This window comes from Molossus molossus, unplaced genomic scaffold (genome assembly GCF_014108415.1).
Source record: "Molossus molossus isolate mMolMol1 unplaced genomic scaffold, mMolMol1.p scaffold_m16_p_12, whole genome shotgun sequence".
In the NCBI taxonomy this organism is placed as follows: Eukaryota; Metazoa; Chordata; class Mammalia; order Chiroptera; family Molossidae; genus Molossus; species Molossus molossus.
Window position 1 is genome coordinate 58,412,794 of NW_023425347.1, and position 19,603 is coordinate 58,432,396.

Consider the following 19,603-nt stretch of genomic DNA (forward strand, 5'->3'; position numbering starts at 1 on the left):
CACAGTCTGCAATTCATTGTGCCTGAAGCGTCCTGGTGTTCACTAAGATGTAGTTTTTTTTTTTTTAATAACCGGTAGGCTGACCTTTGCACACCCCGGGATTTTTTGGCTGTCTTTTCTATTCGGTGTGCCACTTTGCCTATTGACGCGAGCATTGTTCTTAGCATCAGCTTTCTGAGGAAACTGTGGTTTAATGATTAATGATGTGGATTTTAGAGCCACCCTGCCTGGTTCTGACGCCTAGTTTAGTCACTCACTGTGTGACTTCGGGCAAGTTACTTAACCTCTCTGTGCTTCAGCGTCCTCATTTGTAAAGTGGTGTTAATGATAGTGCCTATGCCACTATCAGGGTTAAATGATAAAATACATGGAAAGTGCCCGGGACAGTGCTTGGCACCAATCAAGCCTTATAAAGACTGGCTGTTGTTATAATTACTTGACTGGGACTCTTTTTAATTCACCCTTTCCCGTGATGATCTGGGACTTGCTTCCTGGTAGAGCAGCAACTTGCTGGAGTCCTACTCCAAGTGGATATAGCAGGTGCTTGATGTTGACTGTCACCTTGCTTGGAACCTGTGGCTACTGTCACCCACTCCCTAGATTTGAACCCTTTGTGTACTGACTTGAATGTTGCATTACTCTTCCTTATAGTACAATGCCCGACCTAACCCACATAATAGGATGGAGAGGTAAAATTAATGCTGATAACTTGAGGTCTTTCTCTGTTTCTAAATAACAATAAAAAAAGGGGGAAGACTATTTATTGTATCTCTATATAAGGACTCATCTGCCAAGAGGGCTTATGTATCATTCTGAGGGGGGTGGGGGAGAATAGAATTCAGTGTTTCCCAAATGTGGTGTTTAAGGATCAAAATCGCTTGAGAAACTTCTTACTAACCTGAATCCCTAGATTCCACAACCAGAGCTTCCGTTTCAGTAGGTCTGGGGTGGGCTCTGGGAAATCGTATTTTTAATAAGCTCCTTAGGTACTTCTAATGCAGCTGTTTGGCTGACTTCTATTTGAGAATCACTTGACCAGATGTTCTTTCAAGGCCTTTTTTAGCCTGTGGCATGTCAGATTCCAGAAAGAATATCAGGACGGGGGCAGCTAAGGAATCACTTAGAGCAAGGTACCACTTTCTTAAAGCACCTCCCAGGTCAATACCTTGGTGGCAACATCCCAACGAGGTCTGCTTATGTTAGTTTTTGTGTAGATGTCCATCTAAACCGGGTGCTCGATACCCCTAGTTTATAGCAACCAAAGAATTAGCAGTGACCACGTCAGAAAATGTGATCACATGGTAAGTCATCGTTGCTGTATTTGCGTATAGCCGTTCACCGAAGACTTTCAGATTGGCGATCTGGGAGGGGTCTCTGGAATGGCGGTCCCATTTAATTGACTATAGCCTTCTGGACAAATGGATAGCTAACACTATGGCAACATTTACATATTTACAAGAATGAACTATCTGTGGTGGCTAAGATTTTCCCATGGGCTAACTAGGATTTCAGAGTAGCTAGAACAAGAAGCATCCTTTTAGCGCAAACTGAAATCTTAGAAGCAACCGCCTAGGAGATAAAATGCCCTCTTCTCGTATTCAGTGAGGACAGGCTGCGATTTTGTGGAGAATGCTAGCTAGTGTCAGGAGGCCGCAGGCACTGCACACGAAAAGGCAGCACCCCTTCAGGAGTGTTGGATCTGGCCTTGTAAAGTATATGAAGTGCAGGCATTTAATTCGTTTGACAGACGCAAGCCCATGGCACCTCCTGTAATCCTGTGCCACACGGTGTCCTCAGTCTTATCACATGCTAGGCATAGTCTGGGAGTTTGTATTAAAAATAAGCTTCGAATCAAAATACCAGCTTGACAAGAGTCTGTTTTAATGGAAAGACTCAAGCCTCCCTCTTTTGAGCCGGGCGGAGAGACGTAAAGGACGGCATCACCCACCCTCCTGCCCTAAGGAGCACTTTGCTCGTTGCTGTAGGAGTACAGAGATGCTTTGAGGCAGGCAGGTGGGAATCTATCAGTGGGTCCTGGAGTGTCTGGAGTTGCTGGCCTCCTGAAACGTTCTCTTTCCTCCAACAATGCTGGCTATCTGCCACAGTGTCAATTATCTTTAGCTGAGACAGTAATAATCTAGGAGACCACTTTTTTATATTACATTTTAACAAACCAGAATTAGGAAACTTTACAAAATTCATACACTTTGACATTCTGTGCATTAATATCCAGCTGCTCATAAATCAACTGTATCCATCAAGTTTTTCTGCTTCACGCATATTAAGTGACCATATTTTAACCATATATTAAATAGGCCCCAATCGGAAGATTCTGCTGCTCCCTGTCATCTGCTTAAGCTTGGCCATTTGTCCACAAGGGGAAAGTAGCTCTCTACTCCTCTTAGAGAAGTGTAAGAGATGACAAAGTAGGCTAGGCCTAGCGTGAAACACCCACTCCTTTTTTGGGGGAAGGGAGGATTGTACATTGTACATGTCCATTTCCTAAAGACAGGCCCAGTCTTCCCTCTCCACCCGTCCCGTCACTGTCCTCTTTGTTCGGTTCTCTACGCTCCAGGACCTTCTTCATTTCCTTCAAAATTCAATATGCTCTCCTGCCCCAAAGCCTTTGAAAGAGGGGTCTCTCTACTGAGAAAGCCATCCCCCATTGCTTGTCTCTACACCCCAAGTTCCTTCTACTAATTCCTTCCTTCCTTCCTTCCTTCCTTCCTTCCTTCCTTCCTTCCTTCCTTCCTTCCTCCCTTCCTCCAACAAGTACTAATTGAGTGTCTATATGTGCCAAACACTTGAGTGAGTGAAACGGATTAAAAAACTGTCATAGAACTTACATTCTAGTAGGGAGGTACTGAGACGAAAAACAGAGTAAATCAGTGAATTATATGCTAGAAGAGGATAATTTATATGGAAGAATAGAAAGGAGTAAGATGTATGAAAAGTGCTTGCAATTTAATTAGAGTGGAAGAGAAGTCCTTACTGATACAGTGAAATTTAAATTAATTCTCAATTATCCTTTAAATTGAACTCAAATTAGCTTCTTCAGGAACTTCTTCCAGACGAGATCCATCAATGAGTCTTTGATTATCTGACTAGGTCATCCTCTGTTATATGCTCGCAACATTCCCAATATTTTATATTCATAGCTGTTAGCACCATATGTAATTATATACTCATGTGATTGTTTATTAAAGAATGTCATGTTCACTCTATCATAAGCTCCATGAAGGCAAGGGTAAGATTTTTCTTTGGTTACTCTTCTATCTCCAAAGTTAGCTCAAGACAAGTGCTCAATACAAATTTGTTGAATGAATGAAAGAACCTGTACAGTATGGATAAAAATGTACATTCAAGCTAACTCAACTGAGATCATAAATAATGAATGAATGATATGAATGATAATGACTAAGTTCTTTTTATATATTGCAAAGTTCTGTTAACATGCAGCATCATTATTTCTGTGGACAAAAGACTCTCCTGTATCAGCATGGTTCTGTATTCACAGGTCTTGCATGACCTAGAAGCCCCCTGATGAAGGCAGTGTGGTCTAGTGGATAAGAGCATGGGTGCTGAAACCAGATAGCCTCGGTTGATTCTTAGCTCTGCCATGTGATGTCCTTGTGCCTCTGCTTCCTCATCAATAAAATGGGATGACAGTGGTACTGACCTCACAGAAGTGTTGTAGAATTAAAAGAGTTAATATCTTTGGGTGCTTAGAAAAAGGCCTAAGTACTCACTAAATAGTATGATTATGGTTGGTATTATCTGCCAGGCTCTCAATGGCAATCTAGGGATTTACTTACTGGCTGAAGTCTTTCTTAGTTTCTTAGAGACAAATAATTTCTAGTTCAGTGATGTTTTATTGAGTAGAAATCAAAGAATAAGGATGACACTCTTTAGGACTCATCCTGTAGGTTCCAGCATCTATTCTAGTTCAACAAGATGTTTATCTTGGCTTTATCCTGGTGGTCCTTTTCTGAGTATCTTGGTAACTGGAAGTTAAGTTAGAAATAATGGCTGAGAAAACTGGTCCAAATGCTGGTTCTACCTCACTGGTGGAAAGACCTCTGGTGAGATATTAATCTCTTTGAGGTTCACACTGTCATCTATAAAATGTGACTCCTGATTGCTCCCTCACAGGGTTGCTGTGAGGACTGAGATAATGTGCTAGAAGGGCCAGCTCAGAGAGAAGTTCTGTGTTTCTTAGTTCTGCCTTCCCTGCCCTTTGTTCAGGAGGAAATCTACATTTTATTTTATATTTTTATTAATTTTTTATTAAAACATAGTTGGCATAAATCATATATTAGCTTCAGGTATACAACATAGTGATTCAACATTACGATGTGATCACCACACAAAGTCTAGTACCCACCTGTCACCAAGCCAAGTTATTACAATATTACTGACTATTCTCCGTGCTGTGCACTACATCTCCATGGCTTATTTATTTTATAACTGGAAGGTTGTACCTTTATTTCCCGTCACCTTTTTCATCCGGTCCTCCAGCCCCCTCCCAAGAAAGCTTCTGGACACATGACATTGTGGTCTGTGAAGAAGGTTCTGATAAGTGTTCTAAATCTGGAAGCCCAAGTCAACACATTCGGAACTCACTACACATGCCTAAAATGATTCGTTTTTTTCGTCAGAGATCAGGGCAATAAGCACAGTGTTCATTTGTTGTCCTGTAGGCAGACAGGAGGAAGACGGTTATTTTAAAATAATCCTTTTAATATCAGAAACGTATCAATTTATGGAGCACTAATGAACTAACCAGAAATGCCCTAACAAATATATTTTGTAGATTGTAGAAAAAAACTTAAAAACAACTTCCTATTGTTGATTAACAAATATTATTCAGGGATATTGGATGGTATGATAGTCATACGTATTAAGGATAATTTTTCTGAATGTTCAGTGTTATTGTTTGGTGAGTATTGTAATTAGGTATTTCCCCAAGTTGTGTGTGTGTATTATTGTGACAAAAAAAAAAAAAAAAGTCCAAAATGATCCCTTCACACACACAAATATTCTAGATTTTTTTTTCTGAATGTTTTTGCTAAGCTTTAGGTGATGATTTTCACCAGTTGTTCACTTGTAAAATATGTTTTTCAGCATGTCACAGTTCATCTTTAAATAATGTTCCACTTCAAAAGACCTGGTTTTATTTCCAAATCTTTTTTCCCTTGTTTGGGGTTTTTGATCAACAAATATTTATTGAACACCATGGTGCAAGTGGCAGGATCCCAGAATGGCTTTTCCAATGCCCTTGGTGTTCCAGATGTTGGATAAATTGGAAATCTATGAACCTAAAGTTAAAGCAGAATTAAAATTATGTGTGAACATAAACCAAGCGCTTAGAGGACAACATGCTGTTTACTACTGGCAGCAGCAGAATTGGGGGATTTATTTTCTACTTATTGGCTTAAAATGTGAAATCTAGATGTGAGAAAGCCTAGCTTACCCATCCTTAGGGAGTCTTTGTGCCGAAGCTACTCATTCTAATTCATCTGACATTCTTATTTGCTTGGTGAATGATCAAGACATGCACCCGCTGTCCAGCCAGTGCCTTTGGTAGCACTTCATGGTCTGTAGGATACACTTTGGCATTCAAGGCTTTTCACAGTATGGATTCTGCTCACCTTTACAGTCCTGTTTCCTTTTGCTCCTCTGCTCGCTCCCAATGGTTCAACTGTAACCAGCGTTTTGCTCTTGGTCCTCATTCACTGAGTACCTATTCTTGGCCAAGCACTGCTTCATTAAATTTAAAGAATATTTTATTCTCTCAGTTTTTCTGGGAGGTAGTTATTGTTATTCCCATTTTATATATTTTAATTTTAATTTAATTAAATTAATTTTTTTGTTAATCCTCACCCAAGGGTATTTTTTCATCATTATTATTATTTTTAAGATAGAATGGAAGGGAGGGAGGGAGAAAGAGAGAGAAATATCAATGTGAGAGCGACACATCAATTGACTGCCTCCCACACAACCCCTGACCAGGACTGGGGATCGAACCTGCAACCCAGGTATGTGCCCTTGACCAGGAATTGAACCCATGACCCTTAGATCTGTGGGCCAACGCTCTAACCGCTGAGCCAAACCAGCTAGGGTTGTTATTCCCATTTTGTAGATAAAAGTACTGAGGCTCAGAGACATCAAATGATGTTCAAATTCATGAGCGAGTATATGGATGAGTTGTTTATATGAACTTCAAAGTCACAGTACAAAGGGCTCTTTCCATCATATCATGATACTTTCCTTCTCAAAACACCTCAACACTGTCTCATTCTATACCCTTCTTCCATGTAATGACAGAACAATGAACCCCCAATTATGTCCACACCACAATCTCTGGAACCTGAGACTATGTTACCTTACATGGCAAAGGGGAATTAAAGTTGTAGGTGGAATTAAGGTTGCTAATGCCGAACTTTAAGAAAGAGACATGATCCTGAATTATCCAGATTGATCCAATGTAATAATGAAAGTCCTTAAAAGTGGAAGAGAGAGGCTGAAGAGGAGAGTCAGAAAAGAAGATGTAAGGATGGAAGAATGGTCAAAGACAAGCAATGTTGCTGACTTTGGAGAATGGGATCAGGAACTAAGAACTGTAGGTAGACTCTAGACATCAGACAAGGCAAAGGAACGAATTCTCTTCTGGAGACTCCAGAAAGGAACACAGCCTTAGAAACACTTTTATTTTTAACCCAGTGAGACCTACAGAGCTGTAAGAAAGTAAATTTCTATTAACTCACCAAAATTTTGGCAATTTGTTATAGCAGCAATAGGTAAAGGATACACTCCAAGTAATATTCCTTTTCTGCATACTTCAACTGCCTTGCACGTCATTCTTAGAGCTGAAACCCACCTTTTCCATTAACCACTCATTATCAAAGCCTGCTCTTGGGGAAGACATGAAGCTGAACTTGATTAATTGTATTGTACTAGATACAGTTGATAGAAACTGTCTAAACTAAGCCTCTGATCTCTGAGAGGTGAAATGACTTGTCCAAGGTCACACAAATAGCAATGATAGGATGAAATCTCAAATTCATAATACTTTTTAAAAAGATCTTTATTGTTGAAAGTAGAAGTGGAAGTTAAGAGTTATGAATTTGGGAAGAAATAAATCAAATTCATAACTCTTTTTTTTTTTGTATCCTCACCCGAGGACATTTCTCCCTTTTTTGTTCAGATAGAGTGGGAGGGAGGGAACGAGGGAGGGGAGAGAGAGAGAGAGAGAGAGAGAGAGAGAGAGAGAGAGACAGAGAGAGAGAGACAGAGAGAGAGAGACAGAGAAACATCGATGTGAAAGGAACACATCGAGTGGTTGCCTCCCGCACGACCCAACCAGGGCTGGGGATAAACTGCAACCGAGGTACATGCCCCCTTAGCGGACACCGAACCCGGGTCTCTCTGGACTGCAGGCTGATGCTCTAACCACTGAGAAAACTGGCCAGGGCTCAAATTCATAACTCTTTTTTTTTTTCAAATTCATAACTCTTAACTTCCACTTCTAACAGCTTACAAGAACAACTTACTTAAAAGCATCAGCATTTCTTAGGAATCAGTGCTCTGAGATTTAGCTGTTCTTCGTCCACATCAAAATTTCTGGATCTAGTAAACAGATTGGATCCTTGGAAATCACACTAGATAAGTCCATGAAAGAAACCCTGTGACTAATGGGATTAACCAATCCACCACCATCTTGTTCACCTGTTCATTCAAACAATAGTATATGCCAGGTAGTGTGCTAAATCCCAAAAATTAAAAATGAGTAAAGCACAGTTTGTGCTTATCAGAAATTCATTGTTTAGCAAAACTGAAAAAATGGTCAGGGGTGGAAGGAATAGATATAATAAATAGAAACTGCAATGCCTTATGATAAGCGATGGGATAAAGCAAAGAAGCAAAGTCACCAGGCAAGAGACTTCAGACAAGTCTGAAGCTTCTGGAGGAGGCAATTCCTTGGTTAGGTTTTGAAGCAGGAGTAGGAGTTAACTTACAAGAAACAGTGAGAGCATTTTAGCCTGGAGGAACAGTAGGATTGGACTGGTCAAGTCAGTTAAATAAACCATAGAAGTTTGTTATTCTCAACCAAAATCCCAAAGTCAGCTCCAAGAGTTGTTTGGCAATTCATTAAATTCCAGAATGGTTCAGCTTCATTTCTGAATGAGGGCCCCACCTCATTCAGATGGTCAGAGTGTAGCATGGAGGAGTGGAAAGAACTACTAGATACAGGTATGAATTTTGACTCTATTCTATTCCTTCCCAGCTGGCGACTTTAAGAGTATCCCTTTGTGCCTTAGTTCTCATCTCTGAGAGGGGAAAACAAATTCCTCCTCTGCAGGGTTGGCGTGAAGACTAGAGGCAATGCATGTGAAAGCAGTTGCCATAGAGTGTTACGGAGTTGGCCCCTGTGATTATCAGCCTTCAGTAAAGAGCTCAGGTACTTTCTTCCTCTGGCTTCATCTTATTTATTTATTAGTTTTCATAAACATTGTGTTGTTCATCATCTTTCTAGTCTGCAGATAGTTCTAATCTGAGTCCAGCGGCTTCTTACTGCTGGTCCGTAGCAGGTTGGAGAGGAGGTGCTAGGGAGGTCTGGCTTCAGGTAGAAGATGAAGTCTACTATCTTGTAATCATTTTCCATACAGATGTCAGGGTCATCTTTCTGAAGTGTAAAGCTGACCATGCCTAAAATCCTCAAAAGTCCTTTTCTTCCTGGTCCCTGGCTCCATCTCTAATGTGACCCACCACTCCACCTCAGACCCTCACTGTTTTAGCTGCTCCTTACTTCTCTCGTGATGTATATGCTCTGCTGGTTATATTGCCTGGGAGGCCCTTACACCACCTTATTTGTCTGGAGACTCCTATCCCTTTTATAACCCAGCTCACACGACACTCTGTCAGGCTTTCCCTAACTTCTCCCCAAAGAGTCAGCCCTGTCCTCCCCTGGACTACCATGGTGACTTGTACATGCCTCTTAGTTTATTGTGTGCACTATGCTAAATTAACTATTTATTTATCTACCTCCCCCATCAGACTGGGTGCTCCTGGAGAGCAGTTTTATGTATTATTTCTCTCTGTATTTTTAGCATATAATAGGGACTCAGTAAATGTCTGTTGAGTGAATGATTGGCTGATTAAATAAATGAAAGGCAAACAGGTCTTCAGAATTTTCTAGTAGCTAACTCTTGTAAAAAGGTGGATTGGGAGTCTTATAAATAATTACACTATTACATTCTGTAGCGGACTGGTGCTAGCCAGGGAATGACAGTATGTCCAAAAGGTAATGAATTAAAACCTTGCTTTGGCATATCCCCTTTCAGAAATGGGAGTAGTCTTTCAAGTGACTTGAAAAATAGGCTTCAGTAAAAGTGTAAGAAAATATATGCAATTAGACTCAATCAATAAAGTTGTCCTTGACTAATGTCTACATTTAAGGGAATTTAATTAAATTATGAAAAAGGCCTTTCTGATTTAACTGTCAGTCTGGTTTATCATGTATGTACATAAGCTCTGCATAGGGTTTTCTTTCAAGATTTCCAGACCCTCAACCAACACAAAGATACACAGACGTATCAACACACTGCTGGAGATGGAGGAGTCCAGTACGTGAGCCTGAGAAAGCAGGGAAGCCAAAGCAACGTGTCTGGGTGCCAGTAACAGAAATTCTGTAAAATGAATTTTCTCTCCTCATTCATTCATTTTGAAAGTATTTATTCAGCACATACTATATGTCAGGGACTATGCTAGGTGCCGGCAACACACTAGAGTGGCGAAAGATGTTGAACATAAATATATGTAATTGTAAATTATGTGTATTGGGTTTATGCTCACCCCAAGCCCAGAATGCCTTATTTCCTTTGTTTTGTTTATATAAATTCAACATTCTTGCAATCAACAATAGGTAAGGAATAATATAAAAATTGTGTTGAGTCTGCTGTGTCAGACATTGTGCTACGTCCCGGGGACACAAAAACACCTCCAAGGAGTGTGTAGCTTTAGTGGGAGAAACAGACATGAGAAAAATAAAAATAAGAATGTAGTATGGACAGGGTAGTGATAGAGGTAAGCACAGTTACAGCCGCAGGGACACGGAGCAACGAAGCTTCCTCCCTTCCTCCCTCCCTCCGTCCCTCCCTACAGGCACAAAGGCTCACAGGAAAGTGCCTATTTTCACCAACAATTTTTCCTAAGGAGAGTCAGCCTTGAATGGAACTCTGCACCTCTGCCTACCTCCTGTCCTACACAAGCAGCGGAAGGGTGAGGCTGCAGGCAGGGCCATTGTTTCTGGGCAGAGAAAGAAAAGCTTCTGTAATAAGGAGCTCCTGGACGGCAGAGGAGCCCAGAGGCAGTGGTCTGAATACTGCCTTCAGGGGCTGGCCTCTGCAGGACAGTCCAGAGCCCATCTGGACTGGCTCCATCACACCTCACATGGTCGCCTCACGGCGCTCCAGGCAGAAGGGACTAATGTCTAAGGCAGCAGCAGAACAGTAATGGCCAAGGGATGCTCAGCTAAAAATTTATATTTGAAATACATTTTATTTCAAGCATTCTCAGTACTCCTGAAATGAAGGGCCACCACTAAATGAAGTATTGAAATACCAGTAGTATCGTTTGCTTTAGGGCTGTAATCAATAGCCAGGACGCACAACTAGCAGTTACAGGATGAATTTAGATTGCAGAGAAAGCACATTTTAAAGTTTTAGCATAAAAATGCTTTTGTAGGTGGGGCAGGCTTCCTCTGTTCATAGTGCTGAACAGTCCCTGTTGGCTGCTACTGTCATATATGTTACCTGCTGGTCCGGGAGGCGGTTGAGTTTGCAACTGCTCATCTAGGCGGACCCTTCTATTTGCAGACCAGGAAGCTAAGATGTGGTGGGAAAGTGATTGTAATGCCTCAGGGCAAGGACTACAGTCGTGGGACACCCTGCTTCACCAGTCTGTTCCTCTGACAGGGCGGCCTCTCTGAGAAGCACTTTGTGAATAATACAGTGTGCCTGGGTTGCAGGAAACAGCTTTCCTGAGCCTCTGCAAGGGAAAAGTCCCCTAGAGTACCAATAAATGCAGGCCGTGGGCATCAAGGGGATCTGTGGAGACTCAGGTCAAGGTTTCTGCAATCTATGTAACTCTTTGTTCTTGCACTTGGGATATGTGACAGGGGATGGGCACAGGCCGTGTTTCTCTCTTAGGTGCCTGTGCAGGTGAGGGATAGCTGGGTGTCCATGGAACGGAGCTCAAGGCAGGGTTTGCCTGGGGAAAACACAACACGTGAAAATCCCTCTGAGCCAGGGCCACTTTAGAATGCCTGTTTGCAAACGCAGATGTGGATGGGTGGGGAAGATTATGCGTTAGGGCTTATCTCTCCCTCTCAGCTGGGTTTCTGTTATCCCTGAGCCCCGTGGTGGGGCCTGGAAAAGACACTGACCTATTCGCTTGGCAGGTTTGATCTGCAGGTGCTCATCTTCACTATTTTCAAGGGGGGAGCCTGCAGATGGTAGGGGTGGGGTGGGGTGGGGGAGGTGGGATGAATTTGATCATAATCCAGGTAGGAAAAAGAAATCAAAACCACAAATCTAAATACAAATTTACAAAAACATAGAATAACTGTCTGGTCCTAACTAAGTAAACCAGGCCAGGAGAATATGCTTAAAAAATTATGACTGATATACCATACACACACACACACGTACTATATGTATTATATCTATACTTTATATATAAATAAATGATACATAGATCTTTGTCGCATAGGACCTTGTGCTGTGCTTAACCCATGGTGTATGGCAAACAATTCTTAAATTTATAGAGTGCTAATTATGGAGTGTAAAATTGTTACACTGTGCTAACAAGAAAATAAATAAGGTTACTCTTCATCCCCAAAGAGCGTAAGATTTAATGGGGGAACGATGCAAATAAGGAGGCCCGCACACAGAAAGGAAGAAAGGAAGTGCATCTTTCATTGAAGGAAAGAGCGTGAGCTGCAGGATGGAGACAGACAATTCCTCCCGCCGGCGCTCTTCCGCTCGGACACCTCTCGGACTCTGTTATGAAGAAATAGCACCAGCCTTGCGCCTTGAGTTTCCCATTTTGCAGCAGAACTCTGTTGGGTCAGGTCTTATGACGTCTTATATACCTGGGCTCAGGCTGACTTGCTATGTTTCCTACAGGTAGTCACTCAGCCACTTGACCGACTCCTGGCAATTAGTCACTTTCAGAAAAAGTTTTTCAGATGCCTTTTAGGGTTCACTTTTGAACGATGGTCCACCTGGTGCCTGCTGCCTGGCTCTGGATGGAGGCCAGAGGATGAGAGCAGCATGAACTCGCCATGGATTACAAGTCCTCTGTTATGACTGGGAGCGTTTGCCATGCTATAAATAACTCTATCAATATTGTGATAATGGCACTTTAAAGAGGTCTATTTTACAAGTGCTGAATGTAAGAGAGACCGCAGCTGCACTCATTAATTCTGAAGTATGCCTCCCTGTATGTAGGACTTGCAGGTGTAACAATAAACGTGTTGACTCAATGAAAGTCTAGATAATGTTTAGATTAAGAAAAAGGTTAGAGTAACATTGTTAGTTTTTCCATTGTGTTGGCATAATGAAAACAAATTATAATAGCTTAATTGGAAATGGGGGAAAAGAGGGCAAAACATAACTTTATTAAAGATTTCAGATGCTTACCAATAGCTCCTCCCCCCTCACGGGCGAGTATCGTAATTGACAGCAGTAGATCGTTGGATAATTAATTGCAGTAAATTATCACTTGGCACAAAGAAGGCATAATTGTAATTAATTTGCAACCTTCCCAGCATAACACTGAATCAGAAATGGCACTGCCATCATTTTTCCAAGGGATGCGGAGGGTAGGAACAGTGTACCCTTTTCCTTTGATGAGCATTTGGAGTTTTGCGGAAAGCCCTGGCTGTAATTTTTCTGGTATGATCTTGACATCTCTGCGACTCTCTTGGGTTAGGGGTGTTTAATTTAGATTGTGGCTGTTAGCTTTGGGCTACGATAGTTTCCAAGAGGTGTCCCCTGCTGAGCTCTGCCATGGCCTCCCATCATTTTAGCCTCCAGTTAGTCACTTAACCTCAGCATCTTTCTGTATCTGTCTTTCCGTATCAGTCTCATTCACTGGGGTGCTGAAAGACCTAATGCATTCAGATCACAGGCATTGTCTTAATATAAAATATTATTATATTCTTATTTGAATGAATTAAGAAAGATTTACCCTCACAATGTTTTTCTCTTTTTCCAGTGCATCCTATTTCTAGGATGATGCAGATTCTAATTAAGAATCTTTGCCACGGTCCAATTTTATAGTGATTGCCACAGATCAAGGTTTAAGCTAATTGCTCAATAATTAATTAGAAACAGAAATGAGGAGTAAAAACTATTTTCGCTGGATTCTAGGGAACTGTTTATATTTCATCAGAGTGCCCGAGAGAACAAATCGTTAAGCTATAAAAGATTACATCTGGGTTAGAACTAAAGTCAAGAGGGTTGATTAAGCCAAACGCTGGCCCAGAGATGACTACCATGGTACACTACACCGTGGGCCGCAGGCTTTAGGAGCTCGTGGAACCTTCTCTTGTTACATGTCCACTTGGGGAGATGCGGAGGACCATACTTCTGACAATGGGCAAGAAATTGTTCTACTTAGTTGCTGGTCATAAAAAGAAAGATAAAGATCATGATCTTATTTCAGGGAGACCCCATATCACAGAAATAAACTTTATTACTATTTTTAAAAACATATTTTTTTGTTGATTTTAGAGAGAGAGAGAAACACTGATGAGAGAGAACGTCGACTGGCCGCCTCCTGCACGTCCCCCACTGGGGATCGGGCCCACAACCTGGGCATGTGCCCTGACCGGGAATCGAACTGGCGACCTTTCAGTACATGGGTCGACATTCAACCACTGAGCCACACCGGCCAGGCGTAAAAATAAACTTTATTAAATTATTTTGGACACTCTTCAAAGGTCTTCTCAGCCCCATTGTTATAAATGCTGAAATATAGCCAGAGCCCTCCACTGCTGCCCCGCCAGTGAGTTCAGGTTTGACCTACATGTAACACCTTCTCTGGGGGTTAACAAATCATTCGGGCTTCATGCAAGTTTCCCCTTCTCAAAAAGCAAAGCCTTGAGTGACCCCCGCTACCCTGCACCCTGCCAGTAACGTCTTCCAGTTGGGTTGAATTAGTCATGATAGTTTTACTGTGTGAGCTAATATTCACAAGTGTCGGAGTTCAAACCACCCAACATATTTCACAGGAGACTTCAAACTGAGCTCAAGCCTTAGCCCTAGTTGCCAAAGGTCCTGATGTGTATTTCACTGGACTCCCTATGTGGATACCTAAAGCACCTCAGAGGACATCCAGGCCCCACCTGCACGTGCTGTGTTTTGTGCCCACAAACCTGAGATGTTAGACTCTTCACTGGAAACAGATCTCGGGTTTCCTGATCTCCAGCTGTAACATGGCTTCCATGGAGCAAATGGAGGGAAGACATTTCTGACAGGCTTTGATTTGAAAAGGGGAGTAGACTTAATCCGTGTATCCTCCAAGGAATACAACCAAGATTCACGAATGGATGCTTCAGAGCGGTAGGTTTTAGCTAACGGAAGAATCATTTTATCAATAACAGTTGTCTAACAGGCAAAAAGATGCCCATCGCAGGAACTGTGAGCAGAGAGCGAGATCAATAGGCAGGCAGGGTAAAAGGGATTAAGGTGGGATTTGGGAGGGGTGTAGACGGCTTTAGACTATGTACCTTTAAGGCCTCTTCTAATTTATATATATATATGTGTATATATATTTTTTGGCCGTTTGCATGACACATGAAAGCAAGTTAAAATGAAAGACAACACCTGAGGCTCAGGAGTCTTTTCCCTGCTCTAGAAAATGGGCATTGCCATTGCTCAGTGGGTGGGCGTTCGGCCCCTTGCTGAGGGCTTTCTGAACTAATTTATAGTTCTTCAGGCCAAATCATTGATAAGTTAATGGTTAAACGGAGGTCATTCATTTATTCTTTCAGACATTCATTCATGCAACAAACGTTCTGCAGCATCCCCAGGTGCCAGGCTACCCAGGTGTCCCACGCTCTGGAATCACTCAGGTGTAATCTCTGCCCCGGGGCTGTCCTTGGTCAGGCTGGCCAGTGTGCCTCCATTTGTCGGGATTTTGACTTCTCATTCTGACTACTGTCCAAAGGAAGGAAAGTACATTAGCTAATGAGAAAAGAATAAGCAAAACTCCCTGAATCTATATAAGGTTTGGCTCCTGCCTGCCTCCCTAACCTCGTCTCATGACTCTCACCGTTGTTCTTTCCCTCCAGCCCCCCAGCTTCTTTCTTCCACTTCTGTAGACACTCTACACTCTTACCATTGCAGGGTCTCAACTCATGCTGCTCCCGGGCCTCACCCGGCCCCGAATCCTTTAGCTCTGGAACACACTTCCTCAACCACGTCCTCCCTGCTCCACCCATCCAAAGCAGCCCCGCCCACCACCGAATGCTCGCTGGACAGCTGGTAGTTTTCTTCTGTAGTGCTTAATAATAGTTTCAAAATATTTGAGCATATTAAACAAATTGAAATGTGATTCCCTTGTCTGCAGAATTCCTGAAACATCAGTTGAATCACAGTTTGAGATTCAGTGGTAAAGACTGGGCTACAACCATAGCACCTCTTGGAAGATAATCACATTTAAAAAGAATACTACGGTAATAATAATGTCTTACAGTATATGCATGCTATGGTTTCCATGTATTTTAACACCCATTTTTCTTCTGTTCCTCAAAGCTGACTTAGGTGGTTGGCTTCATGGCTCTCTCATCTCACAGATGAGTTGCAGGGCCCGCGGAGCCAGTCAGTGGCAGAACTGGCCTGAAAAATCAGATCTAACTCTGGTTCAAGGTTCACCCTGTCCTCACTGGCGAGCTCCTCCTTCAGTGTTTTACATGTACATCAAGGTATACACAGCCACGCGCTTATACGGGCACTGTTTTTATTTTCTCCACTGATTGTCCTCTTTATCCTATTCTTTCATCAGAAGCCCCCATTCTCCAGCCTCCTGGGTGCGGCGAGGCTGAGTCGGGGTAAAGGAGGAGAACTGCAGTGAGCCCTGGGACCGCTCTGTTTTGGAGTAAGCACATTCCTGTCGTCCGTTGGAACTGGAAGGGGATTATGTTGTCCTGTGAATTTTTGACCTGTGCTCTGTGGAGCTTTAAAGTTAGTGCTGCTCCACTGCACAGGCCCCGGGGGCACCTCCCACGCGGCATTCCCTGTGCATGGCACCTCTGCAGAGCTGTGTGTCTGCCGGAGTCTTAGGGACTGCCGAGGTCGCCCTCACTTCATTCCGACCAACTCTGCTTGGATCTCTTTTGTATACTGAGCTTCTGATAAGATTCCACTTGAAGAAAGGGCTCTGCTCCATAAAAAGGGACCACTTAAACCCTCAGTATTTAACAACGCACCAGCTGAGGCTTGGGCAGCTAAATGACCTATTCGGGCTCCTATGACCAGAGAAGGGAAGAGTTTGGGCTTGAATTCAGACCTCTGGATCCAAAGCTCACACTCTGGCCTCTATCCTGGGCTGCCTGTCTAGACACATGGCAAGTTAGGTGCTATGGTAGGAAGTGAAACTGGGTAGACTCTTGGAAGAAACCTTCGGAAGTGGAGGGATGAAGCTTGGGATGCTCCAAACTAGCCACACTCTGGGACCCTACCTGCCTTGGCTAGACATGCTCCTTCCTTTGATCTGCCCTGAAAACGTGCTCCTCCCCGTCCCTCATCCCAGCCACCTGCTAAGCCCTCTCCACCTCTCCCAGGGAGGACGTTCTCTCTCAACTTTGAGGGTAGTAGAGAGGACCACCAAGGTCCTTTCTCTGTTTCTGAAAAATTGCTGGTGTGCGAATTACTCAAACTCTCCCTTGCCCTCTGGATTGAACCCAATTTAGACCTTGCACTCGGCAGTGACCTGTGTCTGTCTCTGGGAATTTTCAACACCTCAGATGGCCTTTTTCAAAGAATGAGAATGTTTGTTATTGCGGTTGTTCTTGACCATTAGCAATAGCAAAAAGGCCAACTAGTCTGAGAGGCTCTTTTATGCTTTTTGCTTTGGAGTGAGACAATCATTCTCCTTTAACCTCATGATTTCACATGCGTGGTCCTGGGAGAGCTTGTGGAACTGGGACTGAAGAAGGATTTCTGGGGGTATTCAAACCTAGGCAAGCACAAATACCCTTAACACAAAGAAAGAAATTTACTCTCAGTGTGTCTAGAGTTCAGAGTCAGCAAATGTTACTAGCTTGAATGACTGACTGTTACTCTATCTTAACTCACCAAGTCCCCTGACAGTGCTGACAAAATCGGTTTCTACCGTGTTAGATGCTCTGGCTAGAGGATATATTCACTGGACATTAGGTGGTGTCTCCCCACCCCTAGAATGGAGACCAGACAGACTCAAATGTCCATTTCATGTCTTGTGCAAGTACTAAACCCTCCCTGAGATGAGGGAGCCTTGCCTGGAGTCTCCAGTTTTAACTCCATCACCTCCCTTCATGGATATTCTTACTACCCTGCACACGCGTCTGGCCCTCCACCACACTACTGAGATCTGAACTCTGCTCTTTCTCCTGCTTTCTGTCAGGAAGGCCACCCCACAGCAAGGCATCTGGGCACAGAGCAGGCTTTCCTGAAAGTAGAGGAATGGGAGGGATTTTGACTGCAGCAACACAGACACTTAAATCTGACCATTGGGCTCCAATCTTCTGCCAGGTGGCAGAGCCTCCCATGTCCCCATCTGTCTTCTGTCCCCTCTCCTGTCCACTCCATCACCTCTAACAAACAACAGAACCAACACGTCCCATTTCTTTATGCAGCGATGTTAAACCTTTACCCCCAAATTCAGACCCAAACTCATCAAGGTCCTTAGCAGAACCAAAGACCTTTGATGTGACAAGATGTTTCTCTCCTTAGAAATAAAAGTGCACAAGGGAACAAAAATTGCCCTTGGTTCCATATGGAGTCAGTGTAGGGTAGATGTGACAGAGGCCTTTGGTGGGTGTTGGCTGGCACAGGAAACCCTGGTTCCCAGGAAAAAGGCCTGTGCTCATAGGCATGACGAGGAGGGGCAAGGGCGTGGGGTCTCTGCAGGCCAGTGGCTTCCCTTTTGCTGACATTGCGTTCTGGGCTGCTGTTGCCATTTGCTCTCTGGAAAGGGGACTGCAGGAAAACGTGCCCTGCTTAGAAATGACAAGCTCACCGAGCCTTGCTGGAGACTGGGGATGGCTGCCGAGCGGCAGGTACACCCCGAGGATGACCCTGCCCGGAGACTGCGGCCTGAGTCAGCAGTGATGATTGTCACTGACATGAATGAGTGTGCTCCTGTGCTGGGCTGCCTCCTCACAACCCCCTCCCCAGGAGATGGGAACTTGAAAGATGGTCGATAGGTGTACGTTCAAGTGGCAAATCCAAGTGCAAGAAGCAGCAGGAGCTAGTAAAATGTACACAAGTAGGGTCAGGAGACACTGTTCTAATCCTGCTGTGCCTCCTAATTGCCGAGTGACCTTGGGTAAGTCATTGCTTTCCCTCCAGCCTTCATTCCCTTACTGCAAAATGAGGGGTCTTGGTTCTCAAAGCGTGTTCCTCAGGATCCACGAGGCTTTGTGTGAGGGTGGAAAAGTGAGGGGAGGAAGAGTCCCCAACCAGGGCAGACCTGGTTTTCCCTGTGTCATGGCTGGTGTGAAAGATTTTTCTTTGCATAAAGGATTTGGCCATAAAAGAAGTCTGAAACCACCCCTCTGAAGGATGGCTGTCCACGCCTCTCGGAGGGCTGACATTACGGGATTCTAGATAGAGGACTGGAAGAAGAATGGCGGCTGGGAAAGACGCAAGCATAAGACAAAGAAATTCCTGCCATAAATAACTCCCTGGCCGATCTCTCTTAATCTCTGAAAGTTTAAAGATTTAAAATCTACTTAAACCAAAAAAAACCCCCGAAAACTGCAGTTCTCAGCAAATAAAGATTACTTTAAATTTCAGGTTTGTTACACTCACAAATCACCCATACAGTACATTCTAAATAAAAAACGAATAACTCTCTTTGTGAGAAGCGCCCCTTCCAGAGGCCACGTATAAGGCATTAACCTGCACTGGGGGAAAATAATACTAGTGATTTCCAAATTACACTCATTTTAGAAACAAACTTAAATAAATGAATTTGGCCAAATGCAGCCTGCTTATTTTCTTATTTCCTCTGCATTGAAATGCAGGGTAATATTTTTCTGCCAGCAAGTATTGGAAACAAAATCACTTAGAGCCATACTTAAAGAGAACATTTTAGAATCTTTCACAAAATTAGTTTGGTTACATTTCCAAAGCCTTTGCTCTTTATAGTGCTTAGAAGAGTGGGAGAGGGGTTGGGGTAGAGAGGGTGGAAGGAAGAGGGACCCAAGGCTATGGGCTCAAGGGCATCAAATTCAGGGAACTTAGCAGTCACCTAAGCTCCCCCTAACCCCCATCAAATACTTCTGTGTCTGCTTGTAACCTTTCTGCCAGGTGCTCATCCTGCCTCTAGT

The 19,603-nt window shown here is 43.3% G+C and overlaps 1 long non-coding RNA gene across 1 annotated transcript in view; it reads left to right on the forward strand.

Moving 5' to 3' along the window:
* LOC118626013 overlaps positions 1-19,193 on the forward strand; it is a 43,550-nt gene extending 24,357 nt beyond the window's left edge. Inside the window, exons 2-3 of the long non-coding RNA XR_004958832.1 lie at positions 16,075-16,167; positions 18,793-19,193. This is a non-coding gene — a long non-coding RNA (uncharacterized LOC118626013). The remainder of the gene's footprint in view (positions 1-16,074; positions 16,168-18,792) is intronic.
* The last annotated feature ends 410 nt before the right edge of the window (positions 19,194-19,603 follow it).